Genomic DNA, 16,403 nt, shown 5'->3' on the forward strand with positions numbered 1-16,403 from the left:
CCCCCTCAAGTAATATCCCAATTTCTCCCAAATGGTTAACAGCGAAGAAAAATATCAATACACCCACACATGTCATTGATAATCCTCTCACATTGTCAAAATATAGGAAAATAGCACCTTTTAAATTGAGTAAATATCCTATGTATTTTAAGTTGATAGTTTTTGAGATGCTTCAGGAAATCCTTCACGTCTGGACAGACATCTATTGAGAAGCTCACCAGTGGTCTCTATATACTTACTGTTGTGGCGAACGAATATGTTTCTAAGAAATTGGGGTTGAGTGACAGTTGAAATATGTGGCTGTGTGGGATCCTGCTCTATTAAATCATTGGAAGAATGGAAGAATAATTTTGATTAGTCTCATATAAGTTACTTCATATAATTTCAGGTTTGATCAACATGAGTACTTGGCTTATCCGTAGATTTCACAGCTATTAGTTACTTCATTTGACATATAACTCAGTGAAATTGATGGCAGTTTAATCTCGCGAATTTTGCGAACTCGCGGTCCGCGAATTTGCGAATTTGCGAACTCGCGATCTGCAAAATTCGCGAATTCGTGCGAATTTACGAATTTGCTGTTTTTGCCAGTTCGCGAGGGTTTTGTACAAGTTCGGAAACGCGAACTTACTTGTGTGGTTGCAACGGTCGCGACCATGTTGTTTCTACGTGTCCAGCCTGTTAGCGACCCTGTGTTTCATCGCGGCCACCCTCCGGTTCATCACTGCCACCCTCTGGTTCTCCAATGCCACCCTCTGGATAATCACTGTCCCCCTCTGGTTTATCACAGCACCCTCTGGTTCATCACTGCCACCCTCTGGTTGATCACTGTCATCCTCTGGTTCATCCCTGCCACCCTCTGGTTCATCACTGCCACCCTCTCGTTTGCCACTGCCACCCTCTGGATCATCACTGTCCCCCTCTGGTTCATCACAGCACCCTCTGGTTCATCCCTGCCACCCTCTGGTTCATCACTGCCACCCTCTTGTCTGCTACTGTCACCCTCTGGATCATCACTGTCCCCTTCTGGTTCATCACAGCACCCTCTGGTTCATCCCTGCCACCCTTTGGTTAAAGTAAAGTAAAGTCCACATTTGTAAAGCGCACAATCACCCGTAAGGGTCTCTAGGCGCTGGGGGGCCGTCGGGAAGATTAAGCGAGCTATTGCCCAGAGTCACATGGTGCTGGGCTGACCTGCCGCCGGAGCCGGGGATCGAACCGTGGTCCCCAGATTCCAGCGTCAGTCGCCCTGGCCGCGGCGCCACACCTCTCATCACTGCCACCCTCTGGTTTGCCACTGCCACCCTCTGGATCATCACTGTCCCCCTCTGGTTCAAGGCTGCCACCCTCTGGTTCATCACTGCCATCCTCTGGTTCATCCCTGCCACCCTCTGGTTCATCCCAGGGACTTTATCCCTGCCACCCTCTGGTTCATCACTGCCACCCTCTCGTTTGCCACTGCCACCCTCTGGATCATCACTGTCCCACTCTCTCATTTGCCACTTCCACCCTCTGGATCATCACTGTCCCCCTCTGGTTTATCACAGCACCCTCTGGTTCATCACTGCCACCCTCTGGTTGATCACTGCCATCCTCTGGTTCATCCCTGCCACCCTCTGGTTCATCACTGCCACCCTCTCGTTTGCCACTGCCACCCTCTGGATCATCACTGTCCCCCTCTGGTTCATCACAGCACCCTCTGGTTCATCCCTGCCACCCTCTGGTTCATCACTGCCACCCTCTTGTTTGCCACTACCACCCTCTGGATCATCACTGTCCCCCTCTGGTTCAAGGCTGTCACCCTCTGGTTCATCACTGCCATCCTCTGGTTCATCCCTGCCACCCTCTGGTTCATCCCTGCCACCCTCTGGTTCATCACTGCCACCCTCTCGTTTGCCACTGCCACCCTCTGGATCATCACTGTCCCCCTCTGGTTTATCACGGCACCCTCTGGTTCATCACTGCCACCCTCTGGTTGATCACTGCCACCCTCTGGTTCATCAATGCCACCCTCTGGTTGATTGCTGCCATCCTCTGGTTCCTCCCTGCCACCCTTTGGTTCATCACTGCCACCCTCTGGTTTGCCACTGCCACCCTCTGGATCATCACTGTCCCCCTCTGGTTTATCACAGCACCCTCTGGTTCATCACTGCCACCCTCTGGTTGATCACTGCCATCCTCTGGTTCATCCCTGCCACCCTCTGGTTCATCACTGCCACCCTCTCGTTTGCCACTGCCACCCTCTGGATCATCACTGTCCCCCTCTGGTTTATCACAGCACCCTCTGGTTCATCACTGCCACCCTCTCGTTTGCCACTGCCACCCTCTGGATCATCACTGTCCCCCTCTGGTTTATCACAGCACCCTCTGGTTCATCCCTGCCACCCTCTGGTTCATCACTGCCACCCTCTGGTTTGCCACTGCCACCCTCTGGATCATCACTGTCCCCCTCTGGTTTGCCACTGCCATCCTCTTGTTCACCGCTGTAGATTATGGGGGGAAAGCAAAGCACACCTTCCCAACCTCAACTGAGATGATTTAATTTGGGGCTTGTTAATGTGTCACTGAATGTGTGCTTCAAGTCTGGCACCTGCTTCCTTAGCTGTAAGACCTTCCTGTTGCAGTTATTTTTTTTTACAGGAGCAATGTGCCATACTTGTAACTATTCTCTGACCCTGCTGTGAGGGTCAGAGCAGGGTCAGAGAATAGTTGAAAGTAGGCAACTGAACTCTGGAGGGGCCCCTCAGGAAGCACTACAGGGAATGGTTACAAATTAGTTTGAACTTTTGCACCTGCTAAGTGCTTTTAGTTTTCCAAAATTTGTTTTTCTTCCATTTCGCGAGATTTGTGGGACGCGAAATCGAACTTGCAATCCGCAAATTCGTGCGAATTTGCTGATTTCTCTTTTTTTGCATGTTTGGGCGTTTTTTCTTTTTTTTTGCGTGTTCGGGCGGTTTTTTGCTTCTTCGCGGGCCGCTTGCAGCGCACCGACTCCGAGGTTGCCCATGAGGTCATATACGGGCGCGGCCATCTTGTTTGCGTGACGAGTTTCCGTTTCCGCCCGCTCGTTGCGAGTTTGCGTCGTATGCGGCGCGCGATTACGTATTCGTGATTATTTTTGCGTGCTCGCGGGGTAAATATCGCGCGAACTTACCCACGCGGTCCTTTATGGGCGCGGCCATCTTGTTTTTCATTCACTGCTATGGTTTTGGGCATGCTACCTCTCTATCCACCTTTCATCTTTGCAATCCTATGTTTTTCTGAACTTTTTTTTTTTTTTTCTTATTATCTCTCTCTTCAATTTCCTACATCTATATTTTGTGGGTTTTTTTAACTTTTTGTTACTTTATTACCTACTTTATTTCTTTTGCTCTCTCTCTTATTTTTTTCACACCTATTCTTCTTTCCTTCTTCTTGTGCCCAGGACCATGGCTAAGGGAGGCAACAAGGGCAAGGGGAAGGGCCCAGCCCCACGTACCCGGCTCCCTTGCGGGCGTTGGAGGGGGGAGGAAGTGCAACCCACGGAGATCTTTTCTGCGGTGGAGGTGGCCGCCTTGCTGGTTTTTGTCCAGGTCCACCTCCCTAAGACCGTGGCAGCAGGTGGGCGGATTGCTTCCGGTTACGGCCTCCGGGAGCGTCGCCAGCTGTGGGACACGGTGTGCCGGCGCATGCATAAGGAGTCTGGGGTCCGGCGCACCTACCACCAAGTGACGCACCGGTGGAGTAACAGCTTGGACCGGGAGCATGACCTCGTCGACCTGCTTGGTGTGGAGATCCCTGGGCCTGGTAAGTAGCTATTTAATAACTACTTTTTTTCCTTCTGCTCTGTTATATTGCTAATCTATTTTTTTCCTGAAGAGTACGAATGCTGCTGATTAGATTACATTGCAGGTAAATTAATGTTTAAATAGCTTCTGTTATTGCAGGTGCTCGCCTGGTTATTGGCGTTGATACTATGCTTACTTGTTTGTAACTTTTTAGTCATTTGAGAGCATTACTACGTAATGCTAGAGACAGTAGACTCAAGTCTAGTCCTTCTTTGTACTCCTGCTGCTGCCACTTTGAAGAGATAGTGGTGGATTGATACGTTGAGTATAATATTTATTACTTGTTCTAGGACATTTGTTAGTGGTCTGCAATCATGATGACGACTGTGTCTGTCACACGATGTCTCGTGCTGCTGAGTGATGGCAGTTGTAGTAGAACCTTTTTGTTGTTGATGTAGTTAGAGAATTACATAACTTTCCTATTAGACGGTCTGCGAATCCTGCAATACTGTACTACTATCCTCTTAGTTGACCAGATCAGATGCAATTGATGTTAATTTGTTTCCCCGACATAATTTTAGATTGAGTACAAAGAAATCAAATATTTCCCAAAAATCAATCATCCATGTTCTGTTTCTTTATTTCATGATCACCAGCAGAAACTCCCAGGGGCAAGGCGACGGCAACAGAGACTCCGGTGGCAGAAGTTGGACAGGAGCAGTCCCTTCCAGGCTCTTCTACTGGCCCCAGTAAGTTGTCTTATTGTTATCTTAATACTTATACTTCCCTAACTTTTACAGCCCCTATTTATTATAAACTGGTTCCTAATAATTCTATGTTTTACAAAATAGTCTTGGATCTTCTTCTAATGTAGACTACTTTCTACATTCTTATCCTGCCTCTACCATCACTCTCTGTGCTACTGCTATTTACAATTATGAGTCGGTCTGTGTAGGTAGCTAAGCTTGCCCATTCGGCAAACGGTGTGAAACAAAACTCTGATACAGCAATAGCTCTAGGCAGTGAGTGTAGTCATCTGGGTTGCCCTTGCTGTCTATTCCAGTCTTCTTAATGTAAGTGCTTTGACAATTTGCAACAACAAAATGTAATTGTTTACACCAACTAAACAGTAGCAGTGTCCTTTTTGATTTGAGAGGAGCACATTCCATACCGCTAGTGTTTCAGGGACTATTCTGCACACAAAGAAGTATGGACAAGATGATAGGTGCAGTTCGTCTTTCGACCTACCTCAGTCCGAACAGAAGTTGAACCCCCAATCCCCTGACAGACTATCTAGAATGTCTGACCAATGATTTTTACGACCCAGAAGAACAGAAGAAGAGAGACTACCTCCGAGTCCCGGCCTATCTGAGTCACTGAAACATGACTGCCAAGTGCAGTAGTTCAAACCTTTCCGCTCACTCACTCGTAAACAAAAACCACACAGTGTTTGTTAGTTTTAAAGTTTTATTTTCAATTAAGAAATTAAAACACAGTACTGCTGGTGATGACTTACTAGTAGTTGGAGAATTGTCTGGCAGAAGGGCAATGTAATCTTCTTTCTGTAATGAGAAAAATGGTGCCCGTTAAGCAAGCATTCATCAGTTGTCATAAGAACAAGTGTTTTTATAATTATAACAAGGGAACCCAATGGATACCTTCGGACCATGGGCGGACAATTTTTTATAGAAAACAAAGGTCCTAAGGCTAATTCAATTGTACACAAAATGAAGTTATAGACTTGAATCAGTACTATATCTGTAGTTCCTTTATCCAGCCGGGTCAGGGAATTTTTATTTAAGTTGATCAAAAAGGATTAGGTGACCATACAAGGGTCAATTTCAGCATTTGATAGGGTACAAGCCTGTACCTAGGATAGGTACAGACTTGTACCCTATCAAATGCTGATGTTAAGCAAGCATTCATCAGTTGTCATAAGAACAAGTGTTTTTATAATTATAACAAGGGAACCCAATGGATACCTTCGGACCATGGGCGGACAATTTTTTATAGAAAACAAAGGTCCTAAGGCTAATTCAATTGTACACAAAATGAAGTTATAGACTTGAATCAGTACTATATCTGTAGTTCCTGTACCCAGCCGGGTCAGGGAATTTTTATTTAAGTTGATCAAAAAGGATTAAGTGACCATACAAGGGTCAATTTCAGCATTTGATAGGGTACAAGCCTGTACCTCCTAGGCTTGTACCCTATCAAATGCTGAAATTGACCCTTGTATGGTCACTTAATCCTTTTTGATCAACTTAAATAAAAATTCCCTGACCCGGCTGGGTACAGGAACTACAGATGTAGTACTGATTCAAGTTTATAACTTCATTTTGTGTACAATTGAATTAGCCTTAGGACCTTTGTTTTCTATAAAAAAAAATAAGAACAAGTGTAGCATTTAATGGAATAAGCATATAAAAGGTTAACACCCTCCCCAAAACCGTTATTTTTTTTCAATCCCAGTTATAAAAAAAAATGTGTTATGTAACATTTTCTGCCGTTACGAGACAAAATAGGGGGTTGTGTATGGCATCTGAAAATATGACATGTTTTTCCTAGACGTCACAACATCTGACGCGGCACAGATGACAACCAGTGCCGGGGCCAGCAGTGCGGAGGGGTCCACTCAGGATGGGGCGGCGCCAACAGGAGGAGCTGGGGGGAAGACTCAGCGGCGGCGGACGGTGGTAAGTTATTATACTCCTTACTTATTGAAATATTTTTGAGTAGCCTCGCAAAGGAGTGTATAGTGTACTATACAGTAGTACACAGTACACTAGTATAAGTACACTGTACTGTCAAGAACATTTACTAATTTAGAACTACTTTTTGGACTATCACGTAGAAGACAGTCAACCTTGCCTGTTAATAGCATTAGCTGCGGTACTTCTCTGGTAACCAATGGCCCCCTCTATTTCACTTCAACTCAGCTGGCCAATTTTTATTGTGATTTGTGAAGCCAAGTCATATCAGATGAAGTTTAGGGATGTGAAGAACGAAAAGTTAAAGAAGGGAAAAAGAAGGACGATCGAGTCTTAATATTTATGACTGTAAAGAATGGTTTTGTTGAATGCAATTCAACATAAGAAGACAGCGCTTTCCAAAATATAATGAAAAGGGTGTTAGTTGGTTTTTGAAAAAAATAAATTTTGGTACATTTGAGACATCAAGAAGAATCATAGACGTACTTTCGAAGCCTGGTTGTTATCTTCTTTATCCTCCTCGTCGATAGCAGAGGTGTATGATGTAGTAGAGCAGACGCTGAGTGGAAGAAGTATGGCCAGTGGCAGTGCCACCCTATAGAAAAGTAAGACATTCAGAGCCCCACTTGCATGTACTGCTTAAAGTACTGCGAGTCTGCATCATCATGGCCTGTGTCTGTATTTCTTGGGTGAAAGCAGAGTGAGCTGCCATTATGGCGGCGAGCACAAGTTCACGTACCAGTGATTTCTTTTGCAACCCAAGAGAAAAAAAGTTTAAAAAAAGGCCTTTTTTGAGTACTCTCTGACTATGTAAGTAGTAGTGAGTCCACCCATAGTGCTGCTAGTGGAATTCCTGAAACTCCCAGTAATGTCACAGGATTACAAAGACGGCGGAAAGATACATGCCAAAATGTTATACTGTTACAACAGGTATCTGTGCACACGTGACCTTTTACAGAGTAAATGCTGTAGGTAATCAAACACAACCAATAGACAAACAATGTGGAAGTAGTCTTGATAGAAGTGTTTCTTCAATTCAGATTTTATCCACCACGCCCAGCCAACACGTGTTTCGTCAGGGCTAGTAGCCCGCGACTTCATCAGGGCTCCCGCGGGCAGCGGTTCCAAAGCTATTGCCACAATGGCTAGGTGCTCTCAACTGCTTCCAATTCCGACCCGGCTACCGGGTAGTGTCGAGGTTCTCGCTGATTCGTCTCAGCCGTCTCAGCTTTACAGCGTCTCCACGTGTAAACTGTAAATGACTTCCGCATTTACACGCGGAGACGCTGGAAAGCAGTACGTCTTCTTAACCTGCTGCTCACACGGATACTACTATGGTGTGTCGCATCTTTGGTATTAACCATCACACGGATGACTGAGACGAATCAGCTAGAACCTCGACAGTACCCGGTAGCCGGGTCGGAATTAGAACCGGCTGAGAGCACCTAGCCATTGTGGCAATAGCTTTGGAACCGCTGCCCGCGGGAGCCCTGATGAAGTCGCGGGCTACTAGACCTGATGAAACACGTGTTGGCTGGGCGTGGTGGATAAAATCTGAATTGAAGAAAAACTTCTATCAAGACTACTTCCACATTTTTGTCTGGTTGTGTTGTTTGATTACCAACAGCATTTACTCTGTAAAAGGCGACGTGTGCACAGATACCTGCTGTATCAATTATGTTTGGATCTTGGTCCTAATTGGAGGTTTAGGTTCTTCCTCCTATCTGGGGCAACCTCAAAATAGTGGTTAGAAATTATAAATAACGTCACATACGGGAGGCACCAGTTGTGGATCGACAATCAAAAAAAACCTGGTCCGTTATCTTAAAAATGTTATACTGTGTTTGCTACTTGCTGGTGTTACTTATGCTGGTGTTACTGAGTGTCAACTTTCTGTTGAATTATTTTGACTTTATGTTAAAGACTATTGGCTACAGTATTTTTCTTTCTTTTTTCATAGATGCTACTCCCAAAAAGCTCACCTGTAAGGAGATGGCTGTCCGGGCCAGGGCCCGTAAGCTGGAGGCTATTTGTGTCGTGTATCGACGGTTGTGGGCTCGGGAGCATGAGGAGGAAACTACAACAACAACCTCCACATCCTCCTCCACTGCCCCCGGGTCCACCAGCCACAAGCCTCCAGCCAAACGGAGCCGTGGCCCGACAGCCTCCCGCCGTCGCCGCACAGCAGCAAAAACACCAGCTGCCCCCCTCAGAGCCTGGATGGTATGCCAGCGCCGCCTCCGAAAGCGAGTGGACTACCTGGAGCGCCAGGTCCGGGACCTCCGCAAAGAGCTGCGGGACGTGCAGCACCAGCTCTCTAAAGTTAAACGCCACCGGAGGAAGTGACTGTCCCTTGTCCCTTTTTTAAAGACTGTTGGGGGGGTGGGAATTGGGTTTTTGGGAAAGGGTACTTTTTGATTTTTTGGGCATTGGTTTGCTTAGGGAGGGAGGTGAGTTGGGGTAATTCTATTTTTGTGACGACAACAACATCCATAATTTATATTTCTCAATAATTGTATTTTTCATTCAAAAACACAGTATACGCGCTCATATTATTTTGTGTGGGGGTTGGCGGTGATTACTGGACGTTTGGTTTTTCAAACTTACCAGCATGAATGAAACATCTTGTCCTAAATGTACCAAAATGCAAGTAACCGAGTTAGTCAATTCAGTAGCCCTACTACTGTACTTTACTAGTATACTGTCACTTTCAGAGATGACAATCCCCAAAATCTAGAACACCCCACATTACCCTCCCAAAAACGTGCAGAATACTGCTGCTACCTCACAGAGGCCTAATTTCAAATCGTGTCAAAACGCACTCAGAAAGTATGGCCAAAACCCCCCTTTCCCACCATGGATTATGTTCAAACAATTAGCCATTACAACAAGTTTTCCAAGACCCCACCCAGTTGTAAAATAACCCCCGCCCAAACACATGCAATACAATACTGCTAACTCTAACGAGCCCTAAGTTAAGAATAGTGGCAAACACTTTCTTTCACTAGGCAAAATCCACCCTTTCCCACCATGGATTTTCTTCAAACCACTAGTTGCAACCAAGATTACACATTCCCACGAGTCCTGTAAGACCCCAGAACCCAGTTGCAAAAATCTAGAACACCCCCAAACACATGGAATACTGCTGCTAGTGCTAACCCTAACGAACCCTAAGTTACAAAAAATGCCACCATGGATTTTCTTCAAACAACTTGCAACCAAGATTACACATTCCCACGAGTGCTGTAAGACCCCAGAACCCAGTTGCAAAAATCTAGAACACCCCAAAACACATGGAATACTGCTGCTAGTGCTAACCCTAACAAACCCTAAGTTACAAAAAATGCAAAAGGCTTTTCAGCATGGATTTTGTCCAAACCACTTGTATCCGGTATTAGACCTTCCCAGCAATGGCCCCAGAGCCGTCAACCCAGGCGAAAAAAAGTAGAAGACCCCCAAACAGCCAAAAAGCAAAAGTACAAAAATGGGGACTTTGTCATATCTTGGGAAATTTCCAAAATTACTCCGCGCGCGCTCTGCAGCTAGGCCCTAACTCCCCTCTGCCTCCATGGATTTTCTTCAAACCTCTTGCTATCAAAACTATCCATACCCAGCAGTGCTCCCAGACCCCGAAACCCACCCACAAACACCAGGAAGCCCCCCAAACCGGCCCCCGAAAACGCTACATTGAGCGAAATGTCAGAAAAAGCAAACACTTTTTCCTCATGGATTTTGTCCAAACCAGTTTTATCCGGTATTAGGGCTTCCCAGCAATGGCCCCAGAGCCATCAACCCAGGCGAAAACAAGTAGAAGACCCCCAAACAGTCAAAAACCAAAAGTACAAAAATGGGGACTTTGTCATTTTTTGGGAAATTTCCAAAATCATTCCGCGCGCGCTCTGCAGCTAGGCCCTAACTCCCCGCTGCCTCCATGGATTTTCTTCAAACCTCTTGCTATCAGAACTATCCAAAGCCAGCAGTGCTCCCAGACCCCGAAACCCACCCACAAACACCAGGAAGCCCCCCAAACCGGCCACCGAAAACGCTACATTGAGCGAAATGTCAGAAAAAGCAAACACTTTTTCCTCATGGATTTTGTCCAAACCAGTTTTATCCGGTATTAGGGCTTCCCAGCAATGGCCCCAGAGCCGTCAACCCAGGCGAAAACAAGTAGAAGACGCCCAAACAGCCAAAAAGCAAAAGTACAAAAATGGGGACTGTCATTTTTTGGGAAATTTCCAAAATCACTCCGCGCGTGCTCTGCAGCTAGGCCCTAACTCCCCTCTGCCTCCATGGATTTTCTTCAAACCTCTTGCTATCAAAACTATCCATACCCAGCAGTGCTCCCAGACCCCGAAACCCACCCACAAACACCAGAAAGCCCCCCAAACTAGCCACCGAATACGCTACATTGAGTGAAATGTTAGAAAAAGCACACACTTTTTCCTCATGGATTTTGTCCAAACCAGTTTTATCCGGTATTAGGGCTTCCCAGCAATGGCCCCAGAGCCGTCAACCCAGGCGAAAACAAGTAGAAGACCCCCAAACAGCCAAAAAGCAAAAGTACAAAAATGGGGCCTTTGTCATTTTTGGGGAAATTTCCAAAATCACTCCGCACGCGCTCTGCAGCTAGGCCCTAACTCCCCTCTGCCTCCATGGATTTTCTTCAGACCTCTTGCTATCAAAACTATCCATACCCAGCAGTGCTCCCAGACCCCGAAACCCACCCACAAACACCAGGAAGCCCCCCAAACCGGCCACCGAAAACGCTACATTGAGCGAAATGTCAGAAAAAGCAAACACTTTTTCCTCATGGATTTTGTCCAAACCAGTTTTATCCGGTATTAGGGCTTCCCAGCAATGGCCCCAGAGCCGTCAACCCAGGCGAAAACAAGTAGAAGACCCCCAAACAGCCAAAAAGCAAAAGTACAAAAATGGGGACTGTCATTTTTTGGGAAATTTCCAAAATCACTCCGCGCGCGCTCTGCAGCTAGGCCCTAACTCCCCTCTGCCTCCATGGATTTTCTTCAAGCCTCTTGCTATCAAAACTATCCATACCCAGCAGTGCTCCCAGACCCCGAAACCCACCCACAAACACCAGGAAGCCCCCAAACCGGCCCCCGAAAACGCTACATTGAGAGAAATGTCAGAAAAAGCAAACACTTTTTCCTCATGGATTTTGTCCAAACCAGTTTTATCCGGTATTAGGGCTTCCCAGCAATGGCCCCAGAGCCGTCAACCCAGGCGAAAACAAGTAGAAGACCCCCAAACAGCCAAAAAGCAAAAGTACAAAAATGGGGACTTTGTCGTTTTTGGGAAATTTCCAAAATCACTCCGCGCGCGCTCTGCAGCTAGGCCTCAACTCCCCTCTGCCTCCATGGATTTTCTTCAAACCTCTTGCTATCAAAACTATCCATACCCAGCAGTGCTCCCAGACCCCAAAACCCACCCACAAACACCAGGAAGCCCCCCCAAACAGGCCCCCAAATACGCTGTAGTGAGCAAAATGTCAGAAAATGCAAAAACGCTTTTCCTCATGGATTTTCTCCAAAATACTTTTATCCGGTATTACACCTTCCCAGCAATGCCCCAAGGCCCGCCAACCCACCCGCAAAAAAGCACAACACCCCCAAACAGGCAAAAATCAAAAATGGAAAATCTCATACTTAGAATATTTTTCGGCCTTCTTTCAATTCTGTCCAAACGCGCTGTGCAGCAAGGTCATAACTCTACTTTTCACCATGGATGTCCTGGAAAACAAATGCAATCAAAATTAGACTGTGCCAGCGTTGCTACCAGACCCCAAAACCCACCCACAAACACCAGGAACACCCCCAAACAGGCCACCGAAAACATGATAGTGAGCAAAAAGGCAAAAACTTTTTTTGCTCAGATTTTCTCCAAACCACTTTTATCCGGTATTAGACCTTCCCAGCAATGGCCTCAGAGCCTTCAACTCACCCGCAAAGAAGTAGAACCCCCCCACAGGTGCAGAGTCTTTCTTCATTGGGCGTAATCCAGCCATCTGCTTTGAGGGAAATAAGAGTCTGGAGGAGGAGGATAGAGGAGCATGTTCTTGTGAACTTGTGAACCTGAGGAATGCAGACTGCGGCACCTTCAAATCAATAAGCAAATAAGTGAAGACAGTTCTGCTGATGGGCTTCTTTTTGTGATTGATTAGGTGATTACATTTTTTATTTATATTGACTTTGCAAAACAAAGAAGACATATAAAAGTGAATAAGGACTAAAAAGAAAGTTATTGATTCATTGGCTCATTTTCAGGGCTCGGTGTCAGGGAAGCAGAGTTCATCCTCATACTCTGCGAATTCAGGCGGGAGTAGGTCACCTAACAGAGAAGAAATTCCCTCATCTAAGTTGGTGTCCTCCTCGTCTTCTTCCGGCGTGTATTCTCGTACTTTGTAATCTGGTGGTATGAGGTGCTGATTCATCTTGATCATTGTTAACCTCTCCACATTTTTCGGCGAGAGGCGGGTCCTTTTGCAAGTTACAATGCCACCAGCAGCACTGAAAACATGTTCAGAAGACACGCTTGCGAGTGGGCAAGACAAGTAATTTATAGCCAGGTTGGTGATCTCTGGCCACAATTCTCTTTTCCCATGCCAATACGCCAATGGGTCATCATGAATATAGACCTCTGTTGGGTCATTCAGATAGTCCTGCACCATCGACTCAAGGTTCTGCAGGGTTCCTCAACTTTGCTTACTTTTTGCTGGGACCTTTTCAGAAGCAAACCCAAGCTCAGTTAGCCAATTGTCTTCTTCACACAATGTTACTGTTGTGTCTGGTGCAGATGATCCGGTTGCTGGTGTCTTTAACGGCTGAGAGGTCACTTCTGCCACAGCCACAGGTGCAGGAGTGGATTCTTTGGGCTCCGGATGGCCTTCTGATGCTGATGTACTGCCTTTTCCTTCAATTTCCTGCCGTTCTCTTTCAAACCTCATGGCTGACAGACCTAGCCAACGTTTGTACTTTGAAACTTTTTCGTCACCAAAAGCAAACAATGCTCTGGCTGCCAGTGCCTTTTTGTAGCGTGGATACAGAATAGTAGCACAAATGTAATGCTGTTCTGTGTTGATCTTTTGAAGACGTTCATCGCAAAGTAGGCGCTGTAATAATTTCTCCGCCAAATCAAAAGCTTCTTGCTTTTCTTCATCTTTTTCAAACTTAGAAGACACCTCCTTCAGTTGGTGCTCTAGCATGCGCAACAATGGGATAGCTTTTCCCAAACTACAGTCCTCCCTGCTGACTGCACGCGTGAAGACCTCAAAAGGACGAAGCATGTCTGTCAGGCGTTTAACTAGCTCCCATTGCTCCGCATGTAACCTCAGGTCCTTCGCAGCTGTACCCAGTGTAAGGAAATACTGATTGAGTACCATAAACTGCTCATACAGATGCTCAAGCATGTAGAAGGTTGAGTTCCAACGTGTTGCCACCTCCTGGATGAGTGCTTTCACTGGCAGTCGACGTTCATGTAGCAGGCCCCTCAGATGCTTCCGGGCCTTAAAAGAATGGCTGAAATGTGTGCACATTCTTCGGCAGGTGGCCAGTACCCCGCACACTGGACTTTCTTCACTCAAGAATTTTTTAACAACCAGGTTTATACAGTGCGCCAAACACGGCACTCTGAAATAGTGACCCTTATCCATGGCCTTAACTACATTGGCGCCATTATCCATGGAAACATATCAATCATGCGTTTTTTGGGGGACAGCCATTTCAAGACCTTTGTGTTAAACTCCTGCAAAATGTTTTGTGCTGTATGACTTGTCTCCATGCCAAACATGGCTAGTGTTGCATGTTTCCGAGCAGCTTTAAAAACGTTGTCCGTGTCAACACCTGCCCTTAGCTTTGCTGTAACTCCTGAAAAAGAGACCCAGTGTCCAGTGATGCACATGTAATCAGTGCCTGCGCCACTGGTCCACATGTCTGTTGTCAGATGTATAGTGTGAACAACACTCTTCTTCAAAGTTGCCCCAATCGCCTCCAGCACATCTGCATGTAGTGCTGGAACCGCAACTCTGGCAAAATAGTACCGGCTAGGAACCTTCCATTTAGGGCAGAGCGTTACCACTAATTCAAGAAAACCAACCCCTTCCACAAAAGAAAAAGGGAGAAGGTCCAGCGCTAGCATTTTAGCCAGCTTAGTGTTATACAGACGCACCATTGGGTGGTTGCGTTCAAATGGCGCATCTGAAAACAACATGCTTCTAAAGGTGGGCTGGACCATTTTTTTACTGGCAGATGATGACGCCTTCGACCCAGTTACGCTCGGTGATGAAGTTTTTCCCATTGGTGTCTCACTCTCTCCCACACTCTTAGTGTGGCGCACAGGGGGTGTGCTGCTGACAGGGGTACTGGGTGTAGGTGAAGAAATGTTTGACGCTTCTTCCTCCTCGTCATCATCAGATGAAACATCAACGGATACAGTTTGTTGACTTCCAATTCGGGCTTCGTTGATCTCCTTTAGGTGCGCAAGCCATTGGACAAGGTGCTGTCTCTTAGGATGACCTCTCTGGCCTCCGGTACCATAGTTGGTACCAAGCTTACCACGACTAACTGCAAACTTACAAATGCTACAAATGGCTATGTTTTCCCTTTTTGGGCAAACACTAAAGAAGTCCCAAACTGCGGACTTGAAATTTCTGTGGGTGGCGGAGGAGGCGATACTGCTGGTCATGCTGCGAATGGCAGATGAAGTGGAGGATGTGTGTTGCCGAACTTTACTACGTTGTGCACTTGCACCACCACTAATTGAGGTGGGGGTGGATGGAGGTCCCTTCTGGCGAGATAAAAATATAGAAGCGGTAGGTGATGGTGTACTAGTTAACTCCAATGATGGTGTTCCTCCCATTGCCTCCTCGTCGACAACATGACGCTCAGCAGCTTTTCGGGCTAGGGTCAAAATGTCTGTTTGCTGCATGCCCGCTGAGGCTGGAGTGACGTGTATGATGACTGTGTCGTCGTCGTGAGAGTCTTCATCAGCAGGAGTATATGCCACTTCTTCTTCAGCGTCATCATCACACTCCATAACTCTGAGACTTTCGGGGACCTTCCTTTTACGCTTAGCTACCTTTGTCAGATCATGGTGTGCCTCACTCTCAGGCAGCACTGGTGGTTCCCAATTTTCATCCATATCATCAGAAAGAAGGGGGCTTGAAGAAGAAGTAGACACCATCCTTGATCTTTTCCTTGTTGGGTATCTGGAAGACAATGAATCATCAGGAGGAGTGGCTTCCTCATGTGATACCTCGGCTTGAATGTTGATTTCCTGATGTGCCCCTACTTCGGGAGGAACAACTATTGTGGGCACTTGTGCCGCTCCATGCACCTCTGCTTGCGCATCTCCTTGCGCTGCCTCTCCTTCCACATGTACTTGGGCTTGTACTACTTGCACAGGTGGTTGTTGTTGCGGCTGTGTTTGTTGAACACTCGTCAGATGAGTTACAACAACCTGTGTTGATTGAGGGACATTGCTGCTACTTTCTTGCGATGAGCCAACATCACTGGTCGATGGTGATTGAACAACTATACTGGCGGCCTCTAAAGCACTCAAGGGCTTGGACCTAAGTTGGCGTGGTGGTGGTGGTGGCACTGAGCCCAATGGAGCGGGGGTGCTGCTCCCGGCAGCTTGGTCCCCAGCAGACCCCGCTGCTGCTGCAGGCGCATTTTGTTTTCCCAAAAAATGTGGCGGTCGGCACACCAGTCTCCTTGGCATGTGGCGCCACTTGCTTCTTCTGCTACTTACTGCCAACTTTCTTGCTAGAGGAGCTACGGGGAACTTTTTTTGGGGCCATCTTCTTCAGAGGTCAGAACAGCAGTCCGCAGTTGCACGAGTTGCAGAGTTGTCTTGTCTGTGGCCACACGTGACGTCACGTGACGTTATGCTGCACACACACCGCTGC

The sequence above is a fragment of the Lissotriton helveticus genome, chromosome 11, assembly GCF_964261635.1.
Source record: "Lissotriton helveticus chromosome 11, aLisHel1.1, whole genome shotgun sequence".
NCBI classification, from domain to species: Eukaryota; Metazoa; Chordata; class Amphibia; order Caudata; family Salamandridae; genus Lissotriton; species Lissotriton helveticus.